Here is a 19400-nt window from a genome sequence, read left to right as displayed (position 1 = left end):
TTAGAAAAGATAAAGAAATGGGAAAAAGGGAGCTTACCTAGCGCTTACCTCCCTGTGCAGCCTGGCCTGGCCTAGTGGCCCAACAGGCTGGCCCAGCCAGCAGGAGGCCCAGCCCAACTGCCAGGAGCTTCTTCAAGCTCCTGCTAGTAGGAGCTGCTGCGTGGCCGCGCCACAGCTGGCCGTGGCCACGTCTCCCCGCCACCTCCTGCTTCTCCCCCTCGTCGCTCTGGCCTCCCTGGACGTCGCCACGACGCCCCGCACCTCTCTCCCTCTCTCTCATTCCTCCCCCTCCCCTGGTCTCTCTCGCCTTCTCTCTCACGCCCGAGCACCATCGTCGCCGCCGCACGCCGTTGCCGCGCCCACCGCCACACCCTCATCCTCTCCGTCGGGACACGCACCTTCGGACAGCCTGCATCGCCGCCACCAACGTTGTCTTCACCTCCGGCCGCCCGAGATCGCCGACGACATTCTGGCCACACCAGTGCTTCCCGAGCTCGACGACCGCCTCGTCCGAACCGCCGTGAGCTTCTACGTTGTCCCCCTCTCTCCGTTCCTCCGTTCTCGCGCCGTAGCTCCCGTTCCCCACCATGGCCGTAGCACCTCGCCGTCGTCCATGTCGCCGCCATCGCGCTAGCTGCCATAGCTCACGCCCGCGCACGTCAACGTGCTCAGCTGCCTCCCAGAAAGCCAACGCCTCTGCCCGAAGCCCCTGCCGTGCACCGCAGTGCTATGCGCGCACTTGGCCGAACTCTGGTCGCCGCCCCGAGCTCCGCTCCAACGAGCTCCACCGCCCCCGCAGCCTCCCGCCTGCTCCCCTGGATGCGGACGAGCCAGGGCTACGCCCCGGTGGTCTCCGCGGGCCATTTGGACGCCGGAGATGCGATCTCGAGCCCCTCCGCCGTGTTCGGCCTCGCCGGCGGCTAAACACCGGTGGGGTTTGACCCTTTGACCTCGCCGGCCCGTCAGGTGGGCCCCGTGGGTCAGGTGATTAGCTTAAGGCTAATCACCATTAACTAACCCCCCTGACACTGACCAGTGGGCCCAGTGCCACTAATCCTTTAATTAAGATAATACTAACCCCCTGTTTAATCCGTGTCACTGATGTGTGGACCCCACACGTCAGGTTTGACCTGGTCAGCCGCGGTTGACTTGCTGACGTCACAGTGACGCAGTGCTGACACAGTTATTCATTTTCTGGAATTAAAATAACTCAGAAAATTCCAGAAAATGATTTAAACTTCAAAAATTCATAGTAATTTAACCGTAGCTCAGATTGAAATAAATTATATATGAAAAATTATCACAAAAATGCAATCTATCCATCTGTACTAGTTTAATGCATGACAAACCAACCTAAACCTGTTGTATAGATGAAAAAATATAAATGGCATTTATAAGGGCTTAATTTGGAGATGCATTTGAATCTTTGGTTCAAATGGATTTCAACCAAATGGAAGCTAGTTGCGTTAGCTCAAACAGCATCACATCTACATGCCATGATCATGCATCATATTGTTGCATATGCTTGTGTTTTGATTGTCGACACCGTTCCTTCTCGATAGGTCCTGCTCCGGAGACCGTTCTAGAGTACCTGTCTGAGGAGCAGTGCCTTCCTTGTTGATCTACCAGGCAAGCAAACCCCCTTGTTCATTCTGATACAATCCTACTCTCTCGCTCCTGCTCTCATTTATTGCATTAGGACAACAACGATTCAATTGCTACTTTGTGCTGCGGTAGTTGAACCCATTCCTCTGCATGACCTGTCATTGCCACAGTAAATAGTTGAAACCCACTAGCATGTGTAGGAGTTGATTGAAGCCATTGGTGTGTTCCTACCATGCTATGCCTGCTATTGCTTAGAGTGTATCAGGTCTGATTCATTGGGAATGAATTGGAGTGCAGTGCTCTTGTTCTGATGTTGAGAGTGAAGTGTGTGAACGTGATTTGGTAAAGGTAACGGTGAGAGGCCATGTAGGAGTACATGGTGGGTTGTCTCACTGGAACCGTCCTTAAGCACTGAGTACTATGTATGTTGTCCAATGACTCGATACTACCACACATTGGGCTCCGGGCGCTCCAAGCCCTCTCGACTTATCAACCAACTTGATCTTTGTCCAGGAGTTGCAACTAGTTTCTGGTGTTTGTAGGTAGTGCTATTTTTCTACCAAGTGGCACCCGACGGGGTGGGCTTGGGACAGACTAGGCACACGTGGCCTGGTGTACCGGGTGGCACCCGGATGGTGGGCTCGGGAACCCTGCACACATCGTTTGGGGCCGTGAGCGAAACCCCGGCCGGATCTCCTTGCAGATGGAACCCGAATAGGCGATAAACCTGGACTAGAGTCTTGTGTGGTTAGTCAGGTCGTGGCCAACACCCTCGCCAGGCTTCCGCTTGAAGGTTGCCGAGTTACATGACGTGTACATGGCGGTAAGTGGCGAGAGCGTGTGTGAAGAAGTACACCCCTGCAGGGTTAACATGATCTATTCGAATAGCCGGGTCCGCAGTTATGGACTTCTTGGATTCTTACATGGTACATAGACAACTTGAAGTGGATACTCTAAAATGCTCAAGACAAGTGTGAGTGCTATGGATGGCCTTCTCGTAGGGAGACAGGGATGAATCCATAGTAGTGTATTGTGTGGTGATTAGTGGACTCGTGTATGTTGTCTCATCTCAAGAGTTTCTCATAGTCATAGAGCAGGATAGCCAATGAGTCAAAGCTGGCTTGCTGCAACTAAACCCCACATTACCCTCTTGATACAAATGCATGTATGATAGGATCTGATGTAAGTCTTGTTGAGTACCTTTGTACTCATGTTGCTTTATTTATGTTTTTGCAGTGGAGACTTTGGTCTTACTAGTGTTCTTGTGGACTTTGACAAGTAGCTTGTACCTCAGCTACGATCTTGATCGGATGTTGTAGATAGCCAGGCTCTTCAACCTTTTTCATTTGTAGATGTCTGTACTCAGACATGTAATACTTCCGCTTGTTGCTTGTATGCTCTGAATGTTGGGTCATGTGACCCCTGTTTGAAATAAATGCTATGCTGGCTCTTTGAGACTTATCTATATGAGTTGTTGAGTTATGTTGTGATGCCATGTTGTACATCACATACTTGCATGTTATGCGTATGTGTAATGTGTATTGCTATGTGTGGGATCTGACTATCTAGTTGTTTATCCTTAGTAGCCTCTCTTACCGGGAAATGTCTCCTAGTGCTTCCACTGAGCCCTGGTAGCTTGCTACTGCTCCGGAACACTTAGGCTGGCCGGCATGTGTCCTTCTTCGTTCCTGTGTCTGTCCCTTTGGGGAAATGTCACGCGGGGTCTACCGGAGTCCTGTTAGCCTGCTACAGCCCGGTTTACTGGAGTCCTCCTAGCCCAGCTGCTACAGCCCGGATTCACTCGCTGATGACCGACATGTTCGATGTTGGGTCATGTATGTCTGTCCCTGTAAGTTAGTGCCACTTTGGGTTCACGACTAGCCATGTCAGCCTAGGTTCTTTGTCATATGGATGCTAGCAACACTATCATATACGTGTGCCAAAAGGCGCAAACGGTCCCGGGCATGGTAAGGCGACACCCATGGGAATACCGTGCGTGAGGACGCAAAGTGATATGAGGTGTTACATGCTAGATCGGTGTGGCATAGAATCGGGGTCCTGACAGCTTTGGTATCAGAGCCTGACTGCCTGTAGGATTACCAAGCCAAACTGGTCGAAGTTGAGTCTAGAAATTCTTTAGTTATGTAAGGGAATTGATTGTGGGAAGAAACGTAAGGCTCTTTTTACTCCCTTACCTCATGGCCTTCTGATCTGAGTCATTCTATCTTTCCTACGGGGTTAAGGAACTAAGATTCTCTTCCGTCTATCAGGATCACGTGTTACTACTCCATAGTCCCATAGGATTGGTTGATTAGAGTCATACCCCAGTTTTCGAGTATTTCCGGTGTAGCTTGTTTAGTACTGTCCCAGAACCCTGAGTGGTGTTGTTGAGTTGTTGTACTACCCCATTTTTGGCAGGACATCTCATTCTGAGCATTTTACTGCCGTTATGCTGCCGGAATTTCCCTAGGAGTTCGAGGGATACTGATTTCCTTATCCTTCATTCTATAGCCTATAGTTGATGCTGATTCCGTCCTTGGTTTTGTTTCTCAGGATGTCATCAGCTAAGCAAAGTTCTGTTTCTCGTAGCCAGAACCACGGAGATGGTAGAGATGAGGATCCTCCCGATCAACCTTCGTTGACAGAGTTCATGTTAGAGATGGAGAAAAACAAGTGTGAGTCTAACCGCCTGTTGGCACTTATCGAGGAGAACACCGCACATCGGTTCAAAGGGTCTGTAACCATTCATGACTTCATTCGCTTGCACCCACCTACCTTTCATCATTCCATCGAGCCACTGGACGCAGATGACTGGCTCCATAGCATCACTCGTAAGCTGTGTTCTGCAAACGTAGCTGAAGATGACAAGGTCACCTATGCCACATACCACCTGGAAGGTCCTACTAGTCTTTGGTGGCAGAACTATGAGGCTATGCTTCCAGCTGGTCAGATTCCTACCTGGAGAGATTTCACTGAGGCTTTTCGCGAGCATCACATTCCTGAAGCCCTCATCGATCGCAGGAGAGAAGAGTTCTGTAGTTTCACCCAGAGTAAGATGGCTGTTGATGCTTACAGTAGAGAGTTTGAGAACCTCGCCCGCTATGCCACAGAAGAAGTGTCCACGGACGCCAAGAAGCAGGCTAGGTTCCGGAAGGGTCTCAACCCCAAGTTGCGTCATGATCTCCACCTACATCATTGTGATACATTCCAAGCTCTTGTGAACAAGGCCATTAACGTAGAGACAGCTCAGCTCACTTACGAGGAGTCCCGTAAGCACACCCGTGATTTGGGATCTTCCTCCGGCTCTAGTTCTCAGAAGCGTCGGATTTGGATTCCAAACTCCGCTCTTCCTTCCGGATATGCACCGAGGCCATCCCATGTGGTGCCTTCCCCAGCTCAGTCGTATGTTCCACCCAGGCCTACTGGTAGACCGCTTGTCAGTGCGGGTCCACGTCCAACTTCAGGGACTTGCTTCACATGCAGGAAGCCAGGACACTATGCACGTGACTGCTCTCAGGCCAGTTATGCTCCACCCCAGCCCGAGAAGACTGTTGGTTGTGTTAAGCCATCAAGCAAGACGATCAGTGCCAAGCCAGCCCCCACTGAACATGGACGTGTGCATCACGTCTCAGCTAAAGACACTCTTGATGATCCGGATGTCGTTCTTGGTACACTCCTTGTCAACTGTCATCCAGCGTCGGTTCTATTCGATACTGGAGCATCTCACTCCTTCATTTCTGAAGGCTATGCTCGTTTGAACGACATGTCATTTTGTGACATGCCAACTCCGCTTGAAATCCAAACCCCGGGGTCTAGATGGCAGACCACCAGAATCAGCCATGGTAATGAAATCCTTGTTGATAGACTTGTATTTCTTGCATCACTTGTAGCCCTCAAGTCCTCAGATATTAACATCATCTTGGGTATGGACTAGATGACAGCTCATCATGCCAAGATTGATTGTTACACAAGATCTGTTCAGCTTACACACCCATCTGGCAAGATAGTCACTGTCTCCACTAGAGTTGCAAAGCGTCAGCTCTATTCTCTTAATGCCAGCCCTCTTCCAGACCTTGAAGATATCCCGGTAGTCCGTGACTTTCCGGATGTCTTTCCAGAGGAACTTCCAGGTGTTCCACCTGACAGAGATGTAGAGTTCGTCATAGATCTTATCCCAGGAACTACTCCAATTTCTAGGAGACCTTACAAAATGGCACCTTTAGAACTAGCCGAGCTTAAGAAACAACTTGATGAGTCCTTGCAAAAGGGTTTCATCCGTCCTAGTTCTTCTCCTTGGGCTTGCCCCGTCCTCTTCGTCAAGAAGAAGCATGGTACGGACCGGATGGTTGTAGATTATCGTCCCATTAATTTGGTCACGATAAAGAACAAGTATCCGCTCCCCAGGATCAACGATCTGTATGATTAGCTCCCTGGATCCTCAGTCTTTTCCAAGATGGATTTGAGGTTAGGCTACCACCAAATCAAGATCAGAAATGGGGACATTCCTAAGACGGCTTTTGTCACTCGTTATGGTCAGTACGAGTACACCGTCATGTCCTTTGGTCTAACCAATGCTCCAGCCACATTCTCCCGCTTGATGAACTCGATCTTCATGGAGTACTTAGATAAGTTCGTCGTGGTTTACCTCGATGATATTCTTATTTACTCGAAGAACGAGGAAGAGCATGCCTAACATCTTAGACTTGTGTTAGAAAAACTCAGAGAGCACCGCCTTTATGACAAGTTCTCCAAGTGTGAATTTTGGTTGCTAGAAGTGACCTACCTAGGCCACGTAATCTCTGGTAAGGGCATTGCTGTCAATCCCGAGAGAGTTAAGGCCGTTCTTGATTGGACTCCACCTGAAACCGTTAAACAAGTTAGGAGTTTCCTTGGTCTAGCCAGCTATTGCCGCCGCTTTGTTGAAAACTTCTCCAAAGTAGCCAAACCCCTCACATAAATTCTCAAGAAAGATACAAAGTTTGAGTGGTCCCCATGGTGTGAGTACAGTTTTCAGGAACTGAAAAGGCGCCTGACTTCTGCTCCCATACTTGTGCCACCGGATTTCACTAAAGACTTTGTTATCTACTGCGACGCCTCACGACATGGACTAGGTTGCATTCTTATGCAGGATCGTCATGTGATTGCCTATGCATCTCGACAGTTGCATCCACATGAGGAGAATTATCCTACACATGATCTAGAGCTTGCAGCCGTAGTCTATGCACTCAAGACCTGGCGACATTACCTTCTTGGTAAATGTTGCAAGATCTACACCGATCACCAGAGTCTCAAGTATATCTTCACACAACCAGATTTGAACCTTAGGCAAAGACGTTGATTGGAGTTGATCACAGATTATGATCTAGGGATTACCTACACCCCAGGCAAAGCCAATGTCATGGCTGATGCTCTAAGCCGTAAATCCTATTGCAACAATCTCATGTTGCAGCAAGGCCAACCACTTCTCCATGAGGAATTCTGTAAGCTTAACCTTCACATGGCTCCTCACGGATTCCTTTCTACCTTGGTGGCGAAACCTGATCTTGAGGATCGGATTGTCGCTGCTCAAAAGCAAGACACAGGAATTTCTCGGATCAAGAGAAACATTAAGAAGGGAGTTGGTGGATGTTTCTCTATGGATGATCATGGTGTTGTTTTCTTTGAGAATCGTTTGGTGGTTCCCAAGAATCAACATCTGCGACAATTGATTCCTAAGGAGGCGCATGAATCTCCTCTCACGATTCATCCCGGTAGTACTAAGATGTATCAGGACCTACACCAGAGGTTCTGGTGGACTAGGATGAAGAGAGAAATCGCTCAGTTTATTGCTAACTGTGACGTTTGTCGTCTCATTAAGGCAGAGCATCAAAGACCTGCTGGCACCCTTTAGCCTTTAGCTATTCCTGAGTGGAAATGGGGTAAAGTTGGTATGGATTTCATCACCGGCTTTCCCAGGACCAAGAAAGGGAATAACGCTATCTTCGTAGTCATTGATCGTCTTTCCAAAGTGGCTCACTTCCTTCCTGTTCGAGATAGTATCACTGCTAGTCAGCTCGCTGACTTATACATTTCTCGGATAGTGTCACTTCATGGTGTTCCACTAGAGATCAATTCAGACCGTGGTAGTCTTTTCACTTCTCATTTCTGGGAGAGTTTCCAAACTGCCATGGGAACCCATCTTTCCTTCAGTACTGCTTTCCACCCTCAGTCGAGTGGTCAGGTGGAAAGGGTCAACCAAATTCTTGAAGACATGCTTAGAGCTTGTGTTATCTCATTCGGTATGGATTGGGAGAAATGTCTTCCTTTCGCCGAGTTTGCTTATAACAATAGCTATCAATCCAGTCTCAAGAAAGCTCCTTTTGAGGTTCTCCATGGACGAAGATGTTGAACACCTTTTAACTGGTCAGAAACCGGTGAAAGACAATTCTTTGGACCGGACATGATCTAGGAGGCAGAAGAGCAAGTTCGCATCATTTGTGAGAATTTGAAAACAGCCCAGTCTCGTCAAAAGAGTCAGTATGACCGCCATCATAAGGATATGACTTATGAAGTTGGCGACAAAGCTTACCTTCGGGTTACTCCTTTGAAGGGTACCCATCGTTTTGGTATCAAGGGCAAATTGGCTCCTCGTTACATTGGTCCTTTTCGCATTCTCGCTAAACAAGGAGAGGTTGCCTACCAGTTGGAACTACCCCCACATCTTTCTCGAGTTCATGATGTCTTCCATGTGTCTCAACTCAGGCGTTGCTTCTCGGATCCCATCCGCGGAGTGGACCATGGAACGCTTGATCTCCAAGATAACCTCACATACCGAGAGTACCCGGTTCGCATTCTTGATCAAGCAGAGTGTGTTACCTGACGTCAGAATATCAAGTTTCTCAAGGTTCAGTGGTCTCATCATTCCGAGAGAGAAGATACTTGGGGGCGAGAAGATCGTCTTCGACTGGAGTACCCCACTTTCTTTCCATCGACCCCTGAATCTCGGGACCAGATTCTTTCAAGTGGGGGCAAGTTGTCACATCCCTAGTTCTGGTATGCTCGAGGCTAGCTAGTCATGTGTGCATCATGTTTAAATTCCATTTAAATTTGAAATGAGGATTTGTGAAACCCTCAAAATCATCTCTGGAAATGACCTAGATAAAAATTGCTCCAAAAAGGTCCAAGAAAATGTGCATGTTGCTCTATGAAAATATTGGACAGAGATAAAAATCAAACCAATATTTTTAGGAGCTCATAAGTATTTATTTTGGGCATTTGGAATTAATGCATAATTATTTGCATTGGATATATATTTGTTATATATATAATATATGTCCAAAAATTATGCCATTTGTTGAGGAGCTCTGGAATAATACCACTAGTTCCTACAAAAATTGGTATAAGTAAATAAAATGATTTAGTATTATTATTAAATCAAAACAAATGTCAGAAAATTAGAAAAGATAAAGAAATGGGAAAAGGGAGCTTACCTGGCGCTTACCTCCCTGTGCAGCCTGGCCTGGCCCAGTGGCCCAACAGGCTGGCCCAGCCAGCAGGAGGCCCAGCCCAACTGCCAGGAGCTTCTTCAAGCTCCTGCCAGTAGGAGCTGTTGCGTGGCCGCGCCACAGCCGGCCGTGGCCACGTCTCCCCGCCACCTCCTGCTTCTCTTCCTCGTCGCTCTGGCCTCCCTGGACGTCGCCACGACGCCCCGCACCTCTCTCCCTCTCTCTCATTCCTCCCCCTCCCCTGGTCTCTCTCGCCTTCTCTCTCACGCCCGAGCACCATCGTCGCCGCCGCACGCCGTTGCCGCGCCCACCGCCACGCCCTCAACTCTCCGACAAGCTCAGAAGCTTCGCCGCGTCTCCCTCATCCTCTCCGTCGGGACACGCACCTCCGGACAGCCTGCATCGCCGCCACCAACATCGTCTTCACCTCCGGCCACCCGAGATCGCCGAAGACATTCCGGCCACACCAGTGCTTCCCTGAGCTCGCCGACCGCCTCGTCCGAACCGCCGTGAGCTTCTACGTCGTCCCCCTCTCTCCGTTCCTCCGTTCTCGCGTCGTAGCTCCCATTCCCCACCACGACCGTAGCACCTCGTCGTCGTCGCACTAGCTGCCGTAGCTCACGCCCGCGCACATCAACGTGCTCAGCCGCCTCCCAGAAAGCCAATGCCTCTGCCCGAAGCCCCTGCCGTGCACCGCAGCGCTGTGCGCGCACTTGGCCGAACTCCGGCCGCCGCCCCGAGCTCCGCTCTGACGAGCTCCGCCGCCGCAGCAGCCTCCCGCCTGCTCCCCTGGATGCGGACGGGCCAGGGCTACGCCCCGGTGGTCTCCACGGGCCATTTGGACGCCGGAGATGCGATCCCGAGCCCCTCCATCATGTTCGGCCTCGCCGGCGGCTAAACACCGGCGGGGTTTGACCCTTTGACCTCGCCGGCCCGTCAGGTGGGCCCCGTGGGTCAGGTGATTAGCTTAAGGCTAATCACCGTTAACTAACCCCCCTGACACTGACCAGTGGGCCCAGTGCCACTAATCCTTTAATTAAGATAAAACTAACCCCCTGTTTAATCCATGTCACTGACGTGTGGACCCCACACGTCAGGTTTGACCTGGTCAGCCGCAGTTGACTTGCTGACATCACAATGACGTAGTGCTGACATAGTTATTCATTTTCTGGAATTAAAATAACTCAGAAAATTCCAGAAAATGATTTAAACTTCAAAAATTCATACTAATTTAACCGTAGCTCGGATTGAAATAATTTATATATGAAAAATTATCAGAAAAATGCAATCTATCCATCTGTACTAGTTTCATGCATGACAAACCAACCTAAACCTGCTGTATAGATGAAAACATATAAATGGCATTTATAAGGGCTTAATTTGGAGATGCATTTGAATCTTTGGTTCAAATGGATTTCAACCAAATGGAAGCTAGTTGCGTTAGCTCAAACAGCATCACATCTACATGCCATGATCATGCATCATATTGTTGCATATGCTTGTGTTTTGATTGTCGACACCGTTCCTTCTCGATAGGTCCTGCTCCGGAGACCGTTCCAGAGTACCTGTCTGAGGAGCAGTGCCTTCCTTGTTGATCTACCAGGCAAGCAAACCCCCTTGTTCATTCCGATACAATCCTACTCTCTCGCTGCTGCTCTCATTTATTGCATTAGGACAACAACAATTCAATTGCTACTTTGTGCTACGGTAGTTGAACCCATTCCTCTGCATGACCTGTCATTGCCACAGTAAATAGTTGAAACCCACTAGCATGTGTAGGAGTTGATTGAAGCCATTGTTGTGTTCCTACCATGCTATGCCTGCTATTGCTTAGAGTGTGTCAGGTCTGATTCATTGGGAATGAATTGGAGTGCAATGCTCTTGTTCTGATGTTGAGAGTGAAGTGTGTGAACACAATTTGGTAAAGGTAACGGTGAGAGGCCATGTAGGAGTACATGGTGGGTTGTCTCACTGGAACCGTCCTTAAGCACTGAGTTCTATGTATGTTGTCCAATGACTCGATACTACCACACATTGGGCTCCGGGCGCTCCAAGCCCTCTCGACTTATTAACCAACTTGATCTCTGTCCAGGAGTTGCAACTAGTTTCTGGTGTTTGTAGGTAGTGCTATTTTTCTACCAAGTGGCACCCGACGGGGTGGGCTTGGGACAGACTAGGCACACGTGGCCTGGTGTACCGAGTGGCACCCGGATGGTGGGCTCGGGAACCCTGCACACATCGTTTGGGGCCGTGAGCGAAACCCCGGCCGGATCTCCTTGCGGATGGAACCCGAATACGCGATAAACCTGGACTAGAGTCTTGTGTGGTTAGTCAGGTTGTGGCCGACACCCTCGCCAGGCTTCCGCTTGAAGGTTGTCGAGTTACATGATGTGTACATGGCGGTAAGTGGCGAGAGCGTGTGTGAAGAAGTACACCCCTGCAGGGTTAACATGATCTATTCGAATAGCCGGGTCCGCAGTTATGGACTTCTTGGATGCTTACATGGTACATAGACAACTTGAAGTGGATACTCTAAAATGCTCAAGACAAGTGTGAGTGCTATGGATGGCCTTCTCGTAGGGAGGCGGGGATGAATCCATAGTAGTGTATTGTGTGGTGATTAGTGGACTCGTGTACGTTGTCTCACCTCAGGAGTTTCTCGTAGTCATAGAGCAGGATAGCCACTGAGTCAAAGCTGGCTTGCTGCAACTAAACCCCACATTACCCTCTTGATACAAATGCATGTATGATAGGATCTGATGTAAGTCTTGCTGAGTACCTTTGTACTCATGTTGCTTTATTTATGTTTTTGCAGCGGAGACTTCGGTCTTACTAGTGTTCTTGTGGACTTCGACAAGTAGCTTGTACCTCAGCTACGATCTTGATCGGATGTTGTAGATAGTTAGGCTCTTCAGCCTTTTTCATTTGTAGATGTCTGTACTCAGGCATGTAATACTTCCGCTTGTTGCTTGTATGCTCTGAATGTTGGGTCATGTGACTCATGTTTGAAATAAATGCTATGCTGGCTCTTTGAGCCTTATCTATATGAGTTGTTGAGTTATGTTGTGATGCCATGTTGTACATCACATACTTGCATGTTATGCGTATGTGTAATGTGTATTTCTATGTGTGGGATCCGACTATCTAGTTGTTTATCCTTAGTAGCCTCTCTTACTGGTAAATGTCTCCTAGTGCTTCCACTGAGCCCTGGTAGCTTGCTACTGCTCCGAAACACTTAGGCTGGCCGGCATGTGTCCTTCTTCGTTCCTGTGTCTGTCCCTTCGGGGAAATGTCACGCGGGGTCTACCGGAGTCCTGTTAGCCTGCTACAGCCCGGTTTACTGGAGTCCTGCTAGCCCAGCTGCTACAGCCCGGATTCACTCGCTGATGACCGACACGTTCGATGCTGGGTCATGTATGCCTGTCCCTGTAAGTTAGTGCCACTTTGGGTTCACGACTAGCCATGTCAGCCCGAGTTCTTTGTCATATGGATGCTAGCGACACTATCATATATGTGTGCCAAAAGGCACAAACGGTCCCGAGCATGGTAAGGCAACACCCGTGGGAATACCGTGCATGAGGCCGCAAAGTGATATGAGGTGTTACATGCTAGATCGGTGTTGCATAGAATCGGGGTCCTGACAGCTTTGGTATCAGAGCCTGACTGCTGTAGAATTACCAAGCCAAACTGGTCGAAGTTGAGTCTAGAAATTCTTTAGTTATGTAAGGGAATTGATTGTGGGAAGGAACGTAATGCTCTTTTTACTCCCTTACCTCATGGCCTTCTAATCTGAGTCATTCTATCTTTCCTACGGGGTTAAGGAACTAGGATTCTCTTTCATCTATCAGGATCACGTGTTACTACTCCGTAGTCCCATAGGATTGGTTGATTAGAGTCATACCCCTGTTTTCGAGTATTTCCGGTGTAGCTTGTTTAGTATTGTCCCCGAACCCTGAGTGGTGTTGTTGAGTTGTTGTACTACCCCATTTTTGGCAGGATGTCTCATTCTGAGCATTTTAGTGCCGTTATGCTGCCGGAATTTCCCTAGGAGTTCGAGGGATACTGATTTCCTTATCCTTCATTCTATAGCCTATAGTTGATGTTGATTCCGTCCTTGGTTTCGTTTCTCAAGATGTCATCAGCTAAGCAAAGTTCTGTTTCTCGTAGCCAGAACCACAGAGATGGTAGAGATGAGGATCCTCCTGATCAACCTTCGTTGACAGAGTTCATGTTAGAGATGGAGAGAAACAAGTGTGAGTCTAACCGCCTGTTGGCACGTATCGAGGAGAACATGGCACATCAGTTCAAAGGGTCTGTAACCATTCATGACTTCATTCGCTTGCACCCACCTACCTTTCATCATTCCATCGTGCAACTGGACGCAGATGACTGGCTCCGTAGCATCACTCGTAAGCTGTGTTCCGTGAACGTAGCTGAAGATGACAAGGTCACCTATGCCACATACCACCTGGAAGGTCCTGCTAGTCTTTGGTGGCAGAACTATGAGGCTATGCTTCCAGCTGGTCAGATTCCTACCTGGAGAGATTTCACTGAGGCTTTTCGCGAGCATCACATTCCTGAAGCCCTCATCGATCGCAGGAGAGAAGAGTTCTGTAGTTTCACCCAGAGTAAGATGGCTGTTGATGCTTACAGTAGAGAGTTTGAGAACCTCGCCCGCTATGCCACAGAAGAAGTGTCCACGGACGCCAAGAAGCAGGCTAGGTTCCGGAAGGGTCTCAACCCCAAGTTGCGTCATGATCTCCACCTACATCATTGTGATACATTCCAAGCTCTTGTGAACAAGGCCATTAACGTAGAGACAGCTCAGCTCACTTACGAGGAGTCCCGTAAGCACACCCGTGATTTGGGATCTTCCTCCGGCTCCAGTTCTCAGAAGCGTCGGATTTGGATTCCAAACTCCGCTCTTCCTTCCGGATATGCACCGAGGCCATCCCATGTGGTGCCTTCCCCAGCTCAGTCGTATGTTCCACCCAGGCCTACTGGTAGACCGCTTGTCAGTGCGGGTCCACGTCCAACTTCAGGGACTTGCTTCACATGCGGGAAGCCAGGACACTATGCACGTGACTGCTCTCAGGCCAGTTATGCTCCACCCCAGCCCGAGAAGACTGTTGGTTGTGTTAAGCCATCAAGCAAGACGATCAGTGCCAAGCCAGCCCCCACTGAACATGGACGTGTGCATCACGTCTCAGCTAAAGACACTCTTGATGATCCGGATGTCGTTCTTGGTACACTCCTTGTCAACTATCATCCAGCATCGGTTCTAGTCGATATTGGAGCATCTCACTCCTTCATTTCTGAAGGCTATGCTCGTTTGCACGACATGTCATTTTGTGACATACCAACTCCGCTTGAAATCCAAACCCCAGGGTCTAGATGGCAGACCACCAGAATCAGCCATGGTAATGAAATCCTTGTTGATAGACTTGTATTTCTTGCATCACTTGTAGCCCTCAAGTCCTCAGATATTAACATCATCTTGGGTATGGACTGGATGACAGCTCATCATGCCAAGATTGATTGTTACACAAGATCTGTTCAGCTTACACACCCATCTGGCAAGATAGTCACTGTCTCCACTAGAGTTGCAAAGCGTCAGCTCTATTCTCTTAATGCCAGCCCTCTTCCAGACCTTGAAGATATCCCGGTAGTCCATGACTTTCCGGATGTCTTTCCAGAGGAACTGCCAGGTGTTCCACCTGACAGAGATGTAGAGTTCGTCATAGATCTTATCCCAGGAACTACTCCAATTTCTAGGAGACCTTACAAAATGGCACCTTTAGAACTAGCCGAGCTTAAGAAACAACTTGATGAGTCCTTGCAAAAGGGTTTCATCCGTCCTAGTTCTTCTCCTTGGGCTTGCCCCGTCCTCTTCGTCAAGAAGAAGGATGGTACGGACCGGATGGTTGTAGATTATCGTCCCGTTAATTTGGTCACGATAAAGAACAAGTATCCGCTCCCCAGGATCAACGATCTGTATGATCAGCTCCCTGGATCCTCAGTCTTTTCCAAGATGGATTTGAGGTTAGGCTACCACCAAATCAAGATCAGAAATGGGGACATTCCTAAGACGGCTTTTGTCACTCGTTATGGTCAGTACGAGTACATCGTCATGTCCTTTGGTCTAACCAATGCTCCAGCCACATTCTCTTGCTTGATGAACTCGATCTTCATGGAGTATTTAGATAAGTTCGTCGTGGTTTACCTCGATGATATTCTTATTTACTTGAAGAACGAGGAAGAGCATGCCGAACATCTTAGACTTGTGTTAGAAAAACTCAGAGAGCACTGCCTTTATGCCAAGTTCTCCAAGTGTGAATTTTGGTTGCCAGAAGTGACCTACCTAGGCCACGTAATCTCTGGTAAGGGCATTGCTGTCAATCCCAAGAGAGTTAAGGCCGTTCTTGATTGGACTCCACCTGAAACCGTTAAACAAGTTAGGAGTTTCCTTGGTCTAGCAAGCTATTGCTGCCGCTTTGTTGAAAACTTCTCCAAAGTAGCCAAACCCCTCACGGAACTTCTCAAGAAAGATGCAATGTTTGAGTGGTCCCCATGGTGTGAGTACAGTTTTCAGGAACTGAAAAGGCGCCTGACTTTTGCTCCCATACTTGTGCCACCGGATTTCACTAAAGACTTTGTTATCTACTGCGACGCCTCACGACAGGGACTAGGTTGCATTCTTATGCAGGATCTTCATGTGATTTCCTATGCATATCGACAGTTGCATCCACATGAGGAGAATTATCCTACACATGATCTAGAGCTTGCAGCCGTAGTCTATGCACTCAAGACCTGGCGACATTACCTTCTTGGTAAATGTTGCGAGATCTACACCAATCACCAGAGTCTCAAGTATATCTTCACACAACCAGATTTGAACCTGAGGCAAAGATGTTGGTTGGAGTTGATCACAGATTATGATCTAGGGATTACCTACAACCCCGGCGCGCACTTGGCCGAACTCCGGCCGCCGCCCCGAGCTCCGCTCCGACGAGCTCCGCCCCGACGAGCTCCGCCGCCCCCGCAGCCTCTCGCCTGCTCCCCTGGATGTGGACGAGCCAGGGCTACGCCCCGGTGGTCTCCGCGGGCCATTTGGACGCCGGAGATGCGATCCCGAGCCCCTCCGCCGTGTTCAGCCTCGCCGGCGGCTAAACGCCGGTGGGGTTTGACCCTTTGACCTCGCCGGCCTGTCAGGTGGGCCCCATGGGTCAGGTGATTAGCTTAAGGCTAATCACCGTTAACTAACCCCCCTGACACTGACTAGTGGGCCCAGTGCCACTAATCCTTTAATTAAGATAAAACTAACCCCCTGTTTAATCCGTGTCACTGACGTGTGGACCCCACACATCAGGTTTGACCTGGTCAGCTGCAGTTGACTTGCTGACATCACAGTGATGCTATGCCGACACAATTATTCATTTTCTGGAATAAAATAACTCAGAAAATTCCAGAAAATGATTTAAACTTCAAAAATTCATAGTAATTTAACCGTAGCTCAGATTGAAATAATTTATATATAAAAAATTATCAGAAAAATGCAATCTATCCATCTGTACTAGTTTCATGCATGACAAACCAACGTAAACCTACTGTATAGATGAAAACATATAAATGGCATTTATAAGGGCTTAATTTGGAGATGCATTTGAATCTTTGGTTCAAATGGATTTCAACCAAATGGAAGCTAGTTGCCTTAGCTCAAACAGCATCACATCTACATGCCATGATCATGCATCATATTGTTGCATATGCTTATGTTTTGATTGTCGACACCATTCCTTCTCGATAGGTCCTGCTCCGGAGACCGTTCCAGAGTACCTGTCTGAGGAGCAGTGCCTTCCTTGTTGATCTACCAGGCAAGCAAACCCCCTTGTTCATTCCGATACAATCCTACTCTCTCGCTCCTCCTCTCATTTATTGCATTAGGACAACAACAATTCAATTGCTACTTTGTGCTGCGGTAGTTGAACCCATTCCTCTACATGACCTGTCATTGCCACAGTAAATAGTTGAAACCCACTAGCATGTGTAGGAGTTGATTGAAGCCATTGTTGTGTTCTCACCATGCTATGCCTGCTATTGCTTAGAGTGTGTCAGGTCTGATTCATTGGGAATGAATTGGAGTGCAGTGCTCTTGTTCTGATGTTGAGAGTGAAGTGTGTGAACACGATTTGGTAAAGGTAACGGTGAGAGGCCATGTAGGAGTACATGGTGGGTTGTCTCACTGGAACCGTCCTTAAGCACTGAGTTCTATGTATGTTGTCCAATGACTCGATACTACCACACATTGGGCTCCGGGCGCTCCAAGCCCTCTCGACTTATTAACCAACTTGATCTCTGTCCAGTAGTTGCAACTAGTTTCTGGTGTTTGTAGGTAGTGCTATTTTTCTACCAAGTGGCACCCGACGGGGTGGGCTTGGGACAGACTAGGCACACATGGCCTGGTGTACCGAGTGGCACCCGGATGGTGGGCTCGGGAACCCTGCACACTTCATTTGGGGCCGTGAGCGAAACCCCGGCCGGATCTCATTGCGGATGGAAGCCGAATAGGCGATAAACCTGGACTAGAGTCTTATGTGGTTAGTCAGGTCGTGGCCGACACCCTCGCCATGCTTCCGCTTGAAGGTTGCCGAGTTACATGACGTGTACATGGCGGTAAGTGGCGAGAGCGTGTGTGAAGAAGTACACCCTTGCAGGGTTAACATGATCTATTCGAACAGCCGGGTCCGCAGTTATGGACTTCTTGGATGCTTACATGGTACATAGACAACTTGAAGTGGATACACTAAAATTCTCAAGACAAGTGTGAGTGCTATGGATGGCCTTCTCATAGGGAGACGGGGATGAATCCATAGTAGTGTATAGTGTGGTGATTAGTGGACTCGTGTACGTTGTCTCACCTCAAGAGTTTCTCGTAGTCATAGAGCAGGATAGCCACTGAGTCAAAGCTGGCTTGCTGCAACTAAACCCCACATTACCCTCTTGATACAAATGCATGTATGATAGGATCTGATGTAAGTCTTGATGAGTACCTTTGTACTCATGTTGCTTTATTTATGTTTTTGCAGCGGAGACTTCGGTCTTACTAGTGTTCTTGTGGACTTCGACAAGTAGCTTGTACCTCAGCTACGATCTTGATCGGATGTTGTAGATAGTCAGGCTCTTCAGCCTTTTTCATTTGTAGATGTCTGTACTCAGACATGTAATACTTCTGCTTGTTGCTTGTATGCTCTGAATGTTGGGTCATGTGACCCCTGTTTGAAATAAATGTTATGCTGGCTCTTTGAGCCTTATCTATATGAGTTGTTGAGTTATGTTGTGATGCCATGTTGTACATCACATACTTGCATGTTATGCGTACGTGTAATGTGTATTGCTATGTGTGGGATCTGGCTTTCTAGTTGTTTATCCTTAGTAGCCTCTCTTACCGGGAAATGTCTCCTAGTGCTTCCACTGAGCCCTGGTAGCTTGCTACTGCTCCGGAACACTTAGGCTGGCCGGCATGTGTCCTTCTTTGTTCCTGTGTCTGTCCCTTCGGGGAAATGTCACGCGGGGTCTACCGGAGTCCTGTTAGTCTGCTACAGCTCGGTTTACCGGAGTCCTGCTAGCCCAGCTGCTACAGCCCGGATTCACTCGCTGATGACCAACACGTTCGATGCTGGGTCATGTATGCCTGTCCCTGTAAGTTAGTGTCACTTTGGGTTCACGACTAGCCATGTCAGCCCGGGTTCTTTGTCATATGGATGCTAGCGACACTATCATATACGTGTGCCAAAAGGCACAAACGGTCCCGGGCATGGTAAGGCGACACCCGTGGGAATACCGTGCGTGAGGCCGCAAAGTGATATGAGGTGTTACATGCTAGATCGGTGTGGCATAGAATCGGGGTCCTGACACTGGCGGTGCGAGCCACGGCGGGGGGAAGGACACGACGGCGATGGCACGCGGCGATAGCCGCAGCAGAAGCAGAGAAGGAGCGAGGCCGGAGCCCGGGGGCTCATCCACGTTGCAGGGACGAGGGCGGCGAGGCTCGTTGGAGCCGTTGAGGAGGAAGACGGGGACGAGTAGGCGACGGAGAGGACGACGGGGAAGCAGTCCGGCGATGGCGTTGGCGGAGCGGTCCGGCAAGGGGCGGCTCCGGCGTCAGCGCCGTGCGGCGCAGTCGAGGCAGCGCTCCGGGCGGCGGTGGACGGCAAAGGGCGTCGGGGACGGAGAGGAGGCAGGCCGGCGAGGAAGGTCCGGCAAGGACGAGCTTCGGGCGCGGGGCAGCGTCGAGCGACCTCCCTCCTTGAT

The sequence above is a fragment of the Triticum dicoccoides genome, chromosome 5B (genome assembly GCF_002162155.2).
Source record: "Triticum dicoccoides isolate Atlit2015 ecotype Zavitan chromosome 5B, WEW_v2.0, whole genome shotgun sequence".
Taxonomy (NCBI): domain Eukaryota; kingdom Viridiplantae; phylum Streptophyta; class Magnoliopsida; order Poales; family Poaceae; genus Triticum; species Triticum dicoccoides.
This window is presented reverse-complemented; position numbering follows the sequence as displayed.